Source organism: Phyllobates terribilis, unplaced genomic scaffold (genome assembly GCF_046119375.1).
Source record: "Phyllobates terribilis strain yellow unplaced genomic scaffold, ASM4611937v1 Scaffold_2__4_contigs__length_985480577, whole genome shotgun sequence".
NCBI classification, from domain to species: Eukaryota; Metazoa; Chordata; class Amphibia; order Anura; family Dendrobatidae; genus Phyllobates; species Phyllobates terribilis.
In genome coordinates this window covers 948,818,463-948,833,000 of record NW_027362762.1, presented here as the reverse complement: position 1 = coordinate 948,833,000, position 14,538 = coordinate 948,818,463, and the positions used below count along the sequence as shown (strand labels likewise).

The 14,538-nt window shown below is 49.5% G+C and overlaps 1 pseudogene; it reads left to right on the top strand.

Annotated features, from left to right (window-relative positions):
• The window catches only part of LOC141248354 (cell surface glycoprotein CD200 receptor 1-B-like), a 42,778-nt pseudogene that overhangs the window by 28,056 nt on the left and 184 nt on the right, over positions 1-14,538 (top strand).

Below are 14,538 nucleotides of genomic sequence, written 5' to 3'. Positions count from 1 at the left end.
CTACCGTGCTTTCTGCGCTCCTTCTGGCTATCTCCTCGTTATAGGGTAACAGCCCACATTTCCGAGCTTTCCGTGTATTCTCGCCTGTATGGCCTGCGATGTGGGTTCCTTTCTGCTCCCAGCCTTGTACGGCTTTACTGGTCCCTTCGGTTGTGGCAGGGCCTCCAGGCTTCTTAGGCCAAGGAATATACAGTCCCTTGCGGACTGGTTATCTGCTGGAGGATGTAGAATCCTCCCAGCCTCAGACACCAAAGTCTGGTAAAGTCAGTCTTTTATCTGCCAAGACAGGCTCTCTTCGCCTCTTGTCTCTGGCTTGTGGCTCTACTCCTGCCACACTTCCTCTTAGGTGCAATACAAAACTGTCTGTCCCTGCTCTGCTCTGGGACAAGTCTCAGTCCTGAGACAGGCCATCAAGTTCTCTCTAACCCTGCCCCCAGCACCAGCTTTTATAGGGGCAGCCAGCTCCCCCTACTGGCCTGAGACAGGAGGCATTGCATGCTAATGTTCCCCTGACTAGAGAACCTCCCCTTGCTCTCAGACACAGCTTTAATTACACTTGTGGCATCCAGGCCAGGGTGACACAATATCACATTTTAAATTCTCCAGTGAGCGAGCATTTGACCCCTAGTGCTCCTGGTGGAACTACATAACACGCTATCTGGTGGTGTCCTTTCTGGGTCCCCTGTTTCTACCCCTTGTGTAGTGGGCTCACTAGTGTCTGCACTACAGGCATTTTGAGATGTTTTGGGTAGGCTGGGCAGCTTTCTGCGTACTCTTTGGCTTACTACGGGCACGGCAGGCTCACTACTAGCAGAGGGTTCATTCTCCTGGGCTGCTGGTATGGAATCTTCTGCCTCCAGGGCCGGTTGCTCTCCCAACTCTACTTGCTCTTCTGTAGGCCCTTGAGGAGCTGGCTGGAGAAAGGTAAGGAGGGGTACTACAATAGCGTTTTTAATTTGTGTCCAGGACCGGGGAAATTCTCCGAGTACTGTACTGACCATTTCTTCCCTTTCCTCTGCGGGTTGAGGGCTATCTTGGTCTTCATCAGTGCTTTGCAGCTGCTCGGGACACTTCTTCAGGTGGTCTCTGGAGACAGTGGCTGTGGTCTCTCCTCCATCCTTACTGATAACGCATACTTTGGGATTTTCATGGCTTGAGGACAGTACTGTGTACGGTTCTTTCTCCCACTGGTCATCCAACTTATGGAGCTGCCTCTTCCTCTTCAAGACCTGCTCTCCAGGTGCCAGGGGAACAGCGGGAGCATGCTGATTGTAAGTCCTCTCTTGCCTTTCTCTTGCTTGAGACAGACTTCTCTCAACACTCTCCTGCACTTTCCGGTACTGCTGCTGCCGTTCTGTATCCCAGTCTGCCTCTGGCGAGGTGTCCTTGGGTGTCAGGACTCCCATATCCAGCTCCATAGGCAGCTTACCAGGTCTTGCTCTCATTAGGTAAGCCGGGGTGCAGTTGGTGGAATTTACTGGGATGTGGTTATACAAGTCCACCAGATCAGGCAGTTTCTCAGGCCACAGACTGCGTTCTTCCAGGGGCAACGTTTTCAGCAAGTCTATCACCACCTGGTTCATCTTCTCGCATAATCCGTTGGTTTGGGGGTGATAGGGCGTTGTCCTTATCTTCTTGCAGCCATACAGATTGCAGAACTCCTGGAAGACCTCCGCTTCAAAGGCTGGACCTTGGTCAGTCAACACTTGCTCCGGATACCCGTGTGGACGGCAGAAGTGCTACTGGAAGGCTCTAGCTGCTGTCTGAGCTGTTAAGTCCTTGACAGGGACCACCACCAGGAACCGGGAGTAGTGGTCTACGATAGTGAGGGCGTAGACGTACCCACACCTACTTGGAGCCAACTTCACATGGTCCAGGGCTACCAGTTCTAGTGGCTGCTTGGTGATGATGGACTGCAGGGGAGTCTTCTGGCTGGCAGGGTCCTTCCTTCTCAGGTTGCACAGGCCGCAGTCTCTGCACCATCTCTCAATGGCCCCTCTCATGCCTACCCAGAAGAACCGTTCACGCAACAGGAACTCCAACTTCTTCCATCCAAAGTGCCCTGCTCCTTCGTGGTATGCCTCCAGGACCATAGCCGCGTCTCGTCTCGGGACCACTACCTGCCAGGTCAGCTCATGTGTCCGGGAGTTGACAATTCTCTGGCACAGCTTCCCCTTGTAGAGAAACAGTTTACTCTTCTCCTTCCACAGCTGTTTAGATTCTTCCGGAGTGTCTGGGTCAAGGCGGGTATCAGCCTCTGTCAGCATCTCTTTTACCAGGTGGACAGCTGGGTCACTGTCTTGCGTCTCCGCCCAGCTGTAGTGGGGTAAGGGATTGAACGTGGCAGAGCGCCTGTCCCTTACACGGTAGAAATACAGGGTAATCCCATGACGGTGGAACGTAGGGAGTTCAATCTCTTCCAGTTCTTCTGGATCTTCTCCTCCGTCCGGCAAGTTTGGCATCCTGGACAGGGCGTCTGCGTTGGCATTTGTGCGTCCCACCCGGTATTTGATGGTGAACTCATAGTTGGATAGGTGGGACATCCATCTCTGCTCCAGGGCACCTAGTTTTGCAGTGTCCAGGTGTGTCAATGGGCTGTTGTCCATGTACACGGTGAACTTGGAAGAGGCAAGGTAATGTTTAAAGCGCTCTGTCACTGCCCATACCACCGCAAGGAACTCTAACTTGAAGGAGCTGTAATTTTCAGGATGCCTTTCTGTGGGCCGGAGCTTCCTGCTGGCATAAGCGATTACCCGTTCTCTGCCCTGTTGGATCTGGGACAGCACCGCCCCTAGCCCGATGTTGCTCGCGTCCGTGTGGAGAATAAAAAGCTGGCCGTAATCAGGGTACGCCAGGATTTCATCCCCTGTGAGGGCCATCTCCAGCCGGCGGAAAGACTCATCCTCCAGCTTGTCCCATTTGAACGGCGGCTTTTGGTTTTTGGGCTTCCTGGACTGGCCTATAAGGAGATCCTGCATAGGAGCGGCCATTTTGGTGAACCTGGAGATGAATCTTTGGTAGTAGCCTACGAACCCGAGGAACTGCCGCACTTCCTTTATGCTGGAGGGTCTTGGCCAGTCCTTAATCACTGTGATCTTATCAGGGTCTGGAGCTACTCCGTCAGCACTCACTACGTGTCCCAGGTACTGTACCTTTGGTTTCAGTAGATGAAACTTGGAGTGTTTCACTTTTAGGCCGTAGGCTGCCAGGGCGTCAAACACCTCTGCCAGGTGTTTCAGATGGTCCTCATATGTTTTGGAATACACGGTGACATCGTCCAGGTATAGCAAGACCGTCTCAAAATTCCTGTGCCCCAGGCAGCACTCCATCAACCGCTGGAAGGTTCCTGGTGCGTTGCAGAGCCCGAACGGCATACAGTTGAATTCGCTGAGACCCATCGGGGTGGTGAATGCAGTGTTCTCCTTGTCTGCCTCTGCTACAGGAACCTGCCAGTACCCGCTAGTAAGGTCCAAAGTGGAAAAGAAGTTAGCAGTTTTTAATGCAGCTAAGGACTCTTCTATTCTAGGTAACGGGTACGCATCTTTGTGTGTTATACGGTTGACCTTTCTGTAATTTACACACATTCTCATGGTGCCATCTTTCTTTTTCACAAGAACTAGTGGAGCTGCCCAGGGGCTACAGCTGTCCCTGATTACCCCAGCCTCCTTCATTTCTCGCAACATTCCCTTGGCATTCTGATAGTGTGCAGGGGGTACAGGTCGGTATCTTTCCTTTATGGATGGATGGTCCCCTGTGGGGATGTGGTGTTCTACCCCCTTTACTTGCCCAAAGTCTAGCGGGTGTTTGCTAAAGACTCTTTCGTACTCCTGCACCACCCGGTAGACTCCCTGTTTTTGGTGTGAGGGAGTGGAGTCGGTGCCCACATGCAGTTTCTGACACCAGTCCTCCATTTGTTTCTTGGAGCAGTTACCCTCCTCTGGTTGAGATGGAGGCAAAGGTTCCATGGCCTTTACAGAGTTCTGGTTAACGGTGAACAATTTGGCTAGAGTAGCATACCGGGGCAGGTATACTTCTCTTTCCCCAATGTTTAGGATGCGGACGGGTACCCTCCCATGGCGTACATCGACCACCCCCCTTGCTGTCAAAATGGTGGGCCTACTGTCTGAGTAGACGGATTCTACCATGGCTTCCTCTTAACCTGATTGCAGTCCGGCACCAGATCATCTCACTTTTTGGGGGCATGGCGATAGGGAACGGGTCACTCATCCTAAAGCTATCAATCTCACCACCAGACAGTTCTACCTGTTGCCTTTTCATCAGGGCTCTGATCTCTTTTTATAGGACATGCTGCTGGCTGGAGCTGGCATTCACTGCAACCTGTTGTAATATGACAATTATCTCTACAAGACAATTTTCAATAACATTAGTACCCAAGGTTATCTTAGGGTGGCTTTCACGACGGTCAATGTCCACAATAATCAGTCCTTGCGCTGGCAGTTCAACTTTACCAATTTCGATGGTCACCTTCTTGAATCCCACCTGCGGTACGGATTGACCATTGCTGGCGATGATGCTCAAATCGTCATCTGGGTAGTGGGTAATATCTGAGTCATTCCAGGACCGCTTAAAAAGCACATAGGGGATGGTGGTTACCTGTGACCCGGTGTCCAGTAGTGCACTCATAGGAATGCCATCCAGCACCACAGGCAAGACCGGTCATCCCCCTACGTACTTATCACGCCAGCTCGATGGGCCTGATGGTCTTATGCCTGGGGGGGTCGGCCCTATGCCCCAGGTTGGGCCCGTTTAAATAACTGTACCTTGCCATATGTCCTGGTTGGTTTCAGCGGCGGCAGATGGGTTGTCCGTCCTCGTCGTAGCGGTCGCTGGGTCTTCCTCTGGACGATGGGATCCTCCTCTGTCGGTGCCAAGGGACGTCCTCCAGACTGGAAGCCAGCTGGATCTTTCCTGGATCTTTCCTAGAGAGGACACCTGTAAAGACTGCACAGTTCTGGTTAGCGCGGCAACGCTTTTGGTCAGCTCTTGAACCTGATGGTGCAGGTCTGCAGCCGGGGGTTTGTCCAAAGCCTGTGCATCAGCTCCCACAAGCTCTGCAGACAAGGGCGCCGCCTCCTGGTGATTGGTGATAGCGGGGCGCCTGTGGGTTACAGCGCCACCTGGTGCCGATTCTCGGAGCACCCGGATGGCCCTGTCTTTAAACTGCTCAAAGTCCAAATCAGGGTTCTGCAAGGCCATTACACGTAACTGGGTTCGGTGGGCGCTGGACTGTAGACCCTCAATGAACTGTTCAGTCAACAGCTTATCCTCATTCCGCACGCTGTCAGGGTCTGCCTGCTTAATGGCTCTCAGGGCCTCCTGCAAATTCAAAGCATAGTCCCGTATACTGTCTTGTGCCCGCTGTTTACATCCATAAAATTTTAGTTTAATCTCTGCTGAGGTGCGGGTATCAAAAGTGTCCATTAGACGGGCCAGTATTTCCTTTACAGTCCCCTTTTCCCTGGCTGACCAGGACTTCACTTCTCTTTGGGCTGCCCCGATTAACTGGCCTGTCAGGATGCTCACTTTTTGTTCTTCGGACAGGGGGTATACTTTGAATAAGCTATACAGTCTTTCTTTAAAGTCGCTCAGGGTATGTGACTCCCCTGAGTACTGGGGTAACCATGCCGCTCCGGGGATATACGGCATCGTGAACGGCATCACTGCGGCAGCAGCCGCGCTGGCGGTGGGAGCTCCCTCCATTCCTGGTGTCTCCCCCCCCCCCTAGTTAACCGTGGCCTACCTTCCGTTGCGGCTCCGCAGGCGATCGTCGGGGTCGAGGACCTTGCGTCGCGCGCTGGTGACGTCGGCGTCCGCTGGGCTCCTTCCAGGACCTTGTGCAATGTCAATGCGTAAGGCGGGGCTTCAGCTCTCGCGCGCTTTTGGCGTCCACGCCCCTCTTCTTCCCGCGCAGCGTCCCAGAAATGGCGCCCAATGGCGGGAAAATGGTGTCGGATGGCGGGAAAACGGCTGCGGATGGTGGGAAACTTCACCACGGTAAATATCACAGTCTTTCTTTCTGGCACGCAGTACCTGGTGGTTGCGGGCACGAAATCCTGCCGACTACGCCAAAGTTGACGCGCCCCCTGGGCCGTGTGTGTAGGGGAATACCCGGAGCCAGGTCTCTGTGTAATACTGGGGGTTGTAGTCTCCGTGGCGGCGACCCGGTCCCGTGGCACAGGGTGGTCAAACCAGTGGCGGATCTGTTTCTTTGGTTTTGTAATATTTAAATGTCCGACTACGCCACCCGTGGATTGCGGTCACTGAGAACCACCGCTGTGCGGCAGACCGCTGAGGCTGATATTGTGTGCGCAGCAGAGGGTAGTATAACTCCCCACGGGAGGAGTATAGCCTCAGCGCAGCGTCGGTAGATGGTGAGGGTTGTGGTGCGTGGGCGCAGCAGAAATGACTCAGAGTCCGTGCAGTGCAGTTCAGGGTCTTTACTGTTGGTAATAAAGAAGGCCCTGCCGGGAGTACTGGCTAACATTAGAGGCCTGGTCAGTCTGTGAGTGAACAAGAGTCCCCCTGGCCAGGTGGAGGTGTAGGCCTTCCCGTCTGACTGCACTCTTCCTGGCTACCCTGCTGTAGTCGTGTAGTAGCCCACGTCCCTGAGTGTACCGTGTGGTGCTCATCCATATGGCTGGTGACTTGGGGCCTTTGGTGCCTTCCGCTCCTCGATGGCGGTGCCGGTCCCTTGCGTGTGACTGAGCCTCTGGGCTTTTTATGGCCAGAGGACCTGAAATCCCCTGCCAGGTGGTTTCTGCTGCTGGATGTAGATATCCCCACAGCCTCGGACTCCGGTGTCCGGGTTCTCGGCGTCTTCTGCCAGGACGAGCTCTGCTCCAGCCTCTAGTCTTCAGCTCCTGGCTCCTACAGAGCTCCTTGCTGCTGCTCTGTCCCTTCTCTGGAACTAGACTCGACTCTCTAACCCCGCCCCAGATCCCGTTTATAAAGGGCAGATTCCTCCCCTCCCTGGACTGGGGCAGGAGGTGTGGCATGCAATATTGCTCCTGACCAGGAAAACCCATGCTCGCTCTCAGACATGGTATTTCTACCACTATGGCAACCAGACCCCTGGGGTGCCACAGATTGATGGGGGTCTGATCACTGATCTACACCATCACCAGAATGGGGGACATCTGTCAATAGATTGAATGAAATAGTCGATCCTGTGCAACTGTAAAGACAATAGCGCAGCTAGGGTCTAATTTGGGGAAAAAAAATATATAAATTGATAGGGAGAATTGCTCTCCTAGCAGGTTTGTGTGGCCCCTACCACTTAATTCACTTAGATACCGGCTGCTCCAAACCCACAAAGGATACCAGGATACCAATAGTGGAGAAGAATGGGTTAATTCCTCTGCTGCCTGGATAGAGGAGAACGTTAATGGATAGAGTCAGAGACCCCTGTAGATTAAATGCTGTTTATTTGTCAACGCGTTTTGAAGTTACACACTTCTGGACAAATCACAATGTGTAACTTCGAAACACATTGACAAATAAACCACATTTCATCTACACAGGTCTCTGACTCCATCCATCAATGGTCTCCTCTGTCCAGGCAGCGCATGAATTAACCCATTCTTCTCCACAATCAGAGTCCTATGTATTGACGCTCCCTCTGTAAGCACTTCACTCTGTTTTTATTATATGTGCCCCCATTGAGTAGCAGATCCCAGACAAATAACTTTGCACTGTAGACCTGACCTTTTTAGTTACTTACCTTCTTTGCATGTAGTTCTTTTCGCTCCTGATGAGAAGCTTAAGTGTCGGGCAGCCATGCTGTTCATTGTAAGACTCTGACGTAAAATCCATTTAATATTGATTAGATATTTCTGATGCGCTCCCGGGGCAATGAGGTACTCGGCAGCCGGGCCTATGGATGCTGGGGGGGGATATGTCACAGTGGCTGGCCCGGTCCATGGCCCAGAAAAACAAAAAAGGGGATTGTAACTTGGATAGAAAATAAAAATAAAGTAAATAGTTTGTGACGCCACCTGTGGTACCTGGTAAGGTTTACCAGCGCTGCTGCAGACCTCCGGGGGGTGATGGGATGGCAGCTGAGGTGTTTCTGCTCCCCACAGGTGGAGCGGGCCCCCGGAGCAGTGTGGAGTTTGGTGGGTGGTGATGCTGGGTCTTGTAGTGCAGAGGGAGAGATGGCGCAGCTGAAATAATTGATGGAGGCAGTGCAGTGCAGTCATCCGAGTTTTTACTCAGAGTTCTTATGTAAGTTCCACAGGTTCACTGTAAGGGTGTCAGCCTCCCATGTCGCGCTGCGTTCACCAGACCGGGGGTTCAGCTCTTCCTCAGATGTGTCAGGCGTGCTTGATGGAACCCCACTTTCCTTATGTTCCTTGCTAGACCGACTTCTCACGCTGGGTCTTCTCCCTCCTGCCCTGCGCTTCCCCACTCACAGTCCCGATCGGGTGCTCTGAAGTCCCTCTGGGCAACCTGGAGTTCCTGGACCTACTTGACCCTCACGGTGACTAAGATGAGGCTGTGGCAACTGCACCATAAAAGTCAGAAGCCTCTGGTTTTTCCAGCCGAGACCTGGAATAACACAGCTGGTCCAGGGGCCGGTCCCATTCTTGCGGCCTGATCCCTCTGACACCTGGCAGATTCGGGGCGTACGGGTGCCGTCCTGCACTAGCCGTACCCCCTGGGATCCCTTCTATAGAACGGAGCCTTCCTCCTCTGCTCCCCTCCTGGGCCTCTATCACTAGGCCCACTTGTGGAGCAGAGCTCCTAAAGAGACTCTGCTCCCTGACTGTTCTCACTCACTTCTTCACTGACTGCTCTGCCACCCTAAGATGGCTTCCCTTTAAATACCTTCTATGATGGTGCTCCCCTACACTACTTCCTCCACCCACACCCACTACTGGTTCCCCCTACCTTTGGTTCCCCTCACTCCAGCCAGGGACAGGGCTCAGCAGGAAACACAGTGCATCTTGCCCTTCCAGCTGGCCTGGAGCAGTGTAGTGTCGAATGTGGGTGTTGGGGTTCCGGGCAGCACTCCCTCCTTACCTGAGAGAAGGAGATACCACATATCTGTGTGAGGTGCAGTACCTCTGTGGCGACTGAACCCTCAGGGGCGCCACATTTCAAAGCCAATTCAACAGGAACCAAACACTCAGAAACCAATGATTGATTTTGTGTCAAAGACGTAAAACATAAAAAATTATACACATTTAGTATTGTCATTATTGCACCGACTACAGAATACAGTAAAAATGTTAATTAAACAGAATGGTGATTTATAAAAACAAAAATAAAATACTGAATTGTTGTTTCTTTTTTGTTTCTTGCACTTACAAGAAAAAAAAAAAAAGTATTAATAAGTCAGATGTACCCCAAAATGGTGCAATAAAAACATAATTTACAGTAAGTTTGTAATACTGCAGCTCCCATTGTATAAAGATATGGTCACAGTCTGAATAGCCTTTTCCCCTCACCACCTTTGTATACACATAAGGATAAAAAGGTCTACAAAGTGGAACAGCTCTGTTGCAATGGTTGCTCACTGGTACTTGTAGTTGTGGCACCCCAGGTCTGGTCACCACAGTGGCAGCAATGTCATGTTTGAGAGCAGGTGGGAGGTTCCCTGGTTGGGGACAATTAGCATGCAGCACCTCCTGCCTCAGTCCAGGGAGGGGAGAAACCTGCCCTTTATAAACTGGATCTGGGGCGGGGTTAGAGAGACCAGTGAGAGACCAGCCAGAGTCTAATTCCAGAGACAGGGACAGGTCAGCAGCAGGCTGAGGAGTCCCTGTAGGCAGAGGAGGAACACGAGGCCAGGAGGGGAGCTAGAAGAGCTCATCCTGACCAGAGACTTGCAAAGCAGGACACTGGAATCCGAGGCTGTGAGGGTTATAAGCCCAGCAGCAGAAAACCACCACGCAGGGGACTTCAAGTCCTCTGGCCCAAGGAAGCCCGGAGGCTCAGCCACACGAGAGGGACTACTACTGCCCCGGAGGGGTGAGAAGCACGGAAGGCCCGAGTCACCAGTCATAAGGGTGAGAACAACACGGTACACTCAGAGACGTGGGCTACCACTACACTACAGCGGGATAGCCAAGAAAGAGTGAAGTCAGCACCATAGGCCTACAAACTCCCCCTGACCAGCAGGATTTCCCAGTTGCTCTCAGACTGACCAGGCCTCCATTGTTAACCTGTATTCCGGATGGGTCCCTTAATATCACCAACAGTAAAGACCCTGAATTGCATGACAGACTCCGTGTGGTTACTGCTGCTCCCGCGCACCATCACCACCAACATCCCTATACACTGCCCTGAGGCTACACTCCTCCCATGGGGAGTTGTACTACACTCTGGTGCACCCACAACACCAGCTTCAGCGGTCTGCCCTGCAGCGGCGGTTCATCCTGACCGCAATCCACGGGTGGCGTAGTCGGACATTTAAAATACAACAAACAGTGCCATTCGGTTTGACCACCCTGAGCCACGGACCGGGTCACCGCCAAGCGGAGACTACAACCCTCAGCATCCCACAAAAGGTCCAGTTCCGGGTTCCCCATACGGCCCAGGGGGCGCGTCATAGTCATCCTGCACATGTTAAGAAAGATCCCAATTTCAGTCTTGAAGCCCTGGGGATTTATGAAGCATAACAACATAATGCAGCAGACCTCCCGCTTAGATAACTAATTGATTGGTGATTCTTAAATACTTACATGACATGCCCCAGAGAAGCTGTGAAAGTTATTTTTTTAGATTTGCTTCAGGCAAGTCAAAAAGGCTGCCATATTGCTGGACTATACGGGTCTGGAAAGTGGTTAAAAAAGACTTATACTCCCCTCTCCCCAAAGCTCTCCATACCTGTCCCATCACTGCAGATCATTCAATCTGCTCTTCTATTTATCCTTCTATCTATTCTTCTATCCTATGACTAAGGGCATTTTCTACATCATAAACGCATCAGGTTTTTAAACACATCTCGTTTTTAATGAATTCCAAATAAAGATTTCTTCTTTTACATTTTGGATGGATGTGCCGCATTTCTCCTTCACCACATTCCACGGCTCTTAAGTATGGAGGCTGGTGAATGGAAGACCATGTTGGAAGGAAGAGAGATGATAGAAGAAAGTAGATAGTACATAAAAGATAGACCATAGAAGAGTCTAGTATTGGAATAGCAGTGGTACGATAGCTATGGTGAGGGCAGAAGAGGAATGAATATAAGATCTTTTTAATCTCTTACCTTCCAATAGTATTTACGTCAAATTTGTTCTATGGAAATCAAATATCCACCCTAAATTGGGTAAACCTGCCAGAATTCAATTTCAAGAAATTCACTAATTTCTACTAGAAATTATTGTCTTTACTGCCTATCCGGAAGCTAACTGAAACTTAATGGATTTTTACTGCAGATTTTTAAGTATCATTAATTCCTTAATACTTATTATAAATAGATAAATAAACAAATAAATAAATTATTGTTTGAATTTCAGCTGAGCCGTTTCCATTCTTGAAACTAAACAGTGATGGATCTGCAGAATGTGGAGCTATCGGTGGGAATCCACCTGCAGAAATCTCCTGGATCCCACATTCAGATGATATAAACACTACAAAACTGGAAGATCCAGACCGGACGTGGTCAGTGATCGGCACATTCAGTATAAGGAGAACGTCCGGGTCATCGGTGACTTGTGTAATGTCTCATCCAACGTTTGTAAATCCATGGAAAGCAGACATTACACTGAGTAGTGGTAAGTGTATGTGTATGTGTGGTGTATGTGTTCAATCTTTCTGGCAGCAGTTGAGGTAGGCATAGGCATGAAGTGGCTTGGTGCCAAACAGGAAGATTTATTACAGTCCATAAATCTCCAACACAAAAGGAAAGCAATCAGCCTTTCTCTGACTTTCAGATCAGAATAGGGAAAAACAAAACCTTTTAACCCCTTAACGACCTTGGGTTTTTCTGTTTTTGCATTTTCATTTTTTGCCCCCCTTCTTCCCAGAGCCAGAACTTTTTAAATTTTCGTTCAATATGGCCATGTGAGGGCTTATTTTTTGCAGGACGAGTTGCACTTTTGAACGACATCACTGGTTTTACCATATCGTGTGCTGCAAAACGGGAAAAAAATTCCAAGTGCGGTGAAATTGCAAAAAAAATGCAATTCCACAGTTGTTTTTTGGGTCCTTTTTTACCACGTTCACAGATTGCTAAAACTGACCTGCCATTATTATTCTCCAGGTCATTACGAGTTCGTAGACACCGAACATGTATAGGTTTTTTTATTTAAGTCGGGATCTGGGGCCGGGTGAGAGCTTATTTTTTGCGTGCCGGGCTGACGTTTTTATTGATACTATTTTGGTGTAGATCCGATGTTTTGATCGCCCGTTATTGCATTTTATTGCAATGTTGCAGCGACCAACAAAACGTAATTCTGGTGTTAAGAATTTTTTTCTCGTTACGCCATTAACTGATTGGATTAATTATTTCTTTATATTGATAGGTCGGGCGATTCTGAATGCAGCGATACCAAATATGTGTATGTGGGTTTTTTTTTTATTATTTTATTTTGAATGGGGCGAAAGGGGGGTGATTTAAACTTTTAGATTTTTTGAATTTTTTTAATATTTTTAAAAACATTTTTTTACACTTTCTGCATACTTCAATAGTCTCCATAGGAGACTAGAAGCAGCAGATCGCTTGTATGCAGCAGAAATGCTCACTTGCTATGAGCGCTGACCACTAGGTGGCGCTCATTGCAATTGAGACATGACAACCACAGGGGTCTGCTGCAGACCCTGGGTTGTCATGCCCACCCATTGTTGACCCGCGATCAAGTGACGGGTTCACCGATGGGCGGGGCCTAGGAAGCGCTTCCCGGAAGCGCAAGTTAAATGCCGCTGTCAGAGATTGACAGCGGCATTTAACTAGTTAACAGCGGTGGGTGGATCGTGATTCCACCCGCGGCTGTTGCGGGCACATGTCAGCTGTAAGAATCAGCTGACATGTGCCCGGTTCAGTGCGGGCTCATAGCCGGAGCCCCCGCTGAACCGGCCTTTCCGAACTGGAGCGTACTATTACTGACAAGGTTGGAAAGGGGTTAAAGTTCCGGGTCTTTCCCAACTCCTGTCAAGGAGACTATCACTAAGAGGTTTTTCACTTCTTCCTCACAGACACAACTAAAGCAGCTCAGCTGCCTTAAATACAGCTGTTCAAACTTTAGAAGTGGAACTAAGGGAATGATCAGACCCAACCAGCTCTTCTGCCTGTTCTTAACACCTGGACTCAAAGTACGGGCCCATTAAAAGAAACTCTCAGCACTAATGGTGCCTGAGCCTGCTTTTCTGGGCTTCACGTCATTGAGACTAACCACCTCGGTGACACATATTTCCCGTTCAAGAACTGTCCAGCTGCCATCTTAAAATGGATTATAGTTAATCTTCACTTTGTAACATTTTACAGTATGTGTCTATGCCAGAATGTGATAAGGAGGGAAAAAATAAGTTGCTTTTTTAAAGTTTTGTGCCAAATGTGAGTAAAATTAGAGGGATTGTTTTAGAATAACAAACTGTATGGCTGGGACATGCCACTGATACCTCACAGAGCCCAACAACAAGTTTAGCATAATCCTATTTCTACACACCTTAGGTCAGGTGTCTCAAATGCAGTCTGTGTGACTTGCGGTGTATCAGACCTCCCAAGACATCCTTGGTACAGCAGAGAGCAGGCTAAAGAAGGATCGCGCCAGGATCCCTTAATGACATCATGCTGAGAATCCAAACAAATATTATATACAAAAATCAGAAAAACTGTAACACTGACCCCATAATCTAAAATGATTCCAGACAGAAGTTACAGAAAGAGAAAGCGACAACTGTTTCATGCTGCCGAGCGCTTCATCCAGATGGTATGTCCTAACTAAACTCCTATATGCCAATGGTCTGCTAAAGTTAGTAGTGCCAATGCACCTTCTCTTTTTTACCAAACAAATCTTGTACCATGAGCAGAGGCAAGAGAGGATGAATAATTGGCAGGCAGCCAGTGGTATATTTCCCCCCAGGAGCTAAACTGACCAGGATCCTCTGCTTGTTTTCAAAGCCATGGGAGTCCTGAAAGTGGAAGAGTGATACAGTTCTGTGGAATGTAAACCATAATTTGTTCTTTATGGAGGACTCCTACCTACAGGGTCAGCAGAATCAAATGACATCAGGAATGTTTTGCCAGCAACAGAAGCAATGGAAAGCGACCTTTTCGATGAGTTAACAGGCATTGTCGTTCTTCTACAAAAACCCTGGGCCTTTGAATTTGCTTAGACTCATGCAACTCAGGAAACTGCAAAGATCTTTAAGAAGTAGGCAGCTAATCAAGGCACATGAAGGAATAGATCAGTTTCTCTTGGCCAACGATGAGATCATCTAGAGATGATGGCATGTGACGACTCATTCTGATCATCACAGAAGGAAGTCATCAAGACTTTATTATTGCATTTGAATTCTGTAATGAGAGCAGGAAACTGAATGGTGTATTGGCTCCCTACAGATATGAAATAA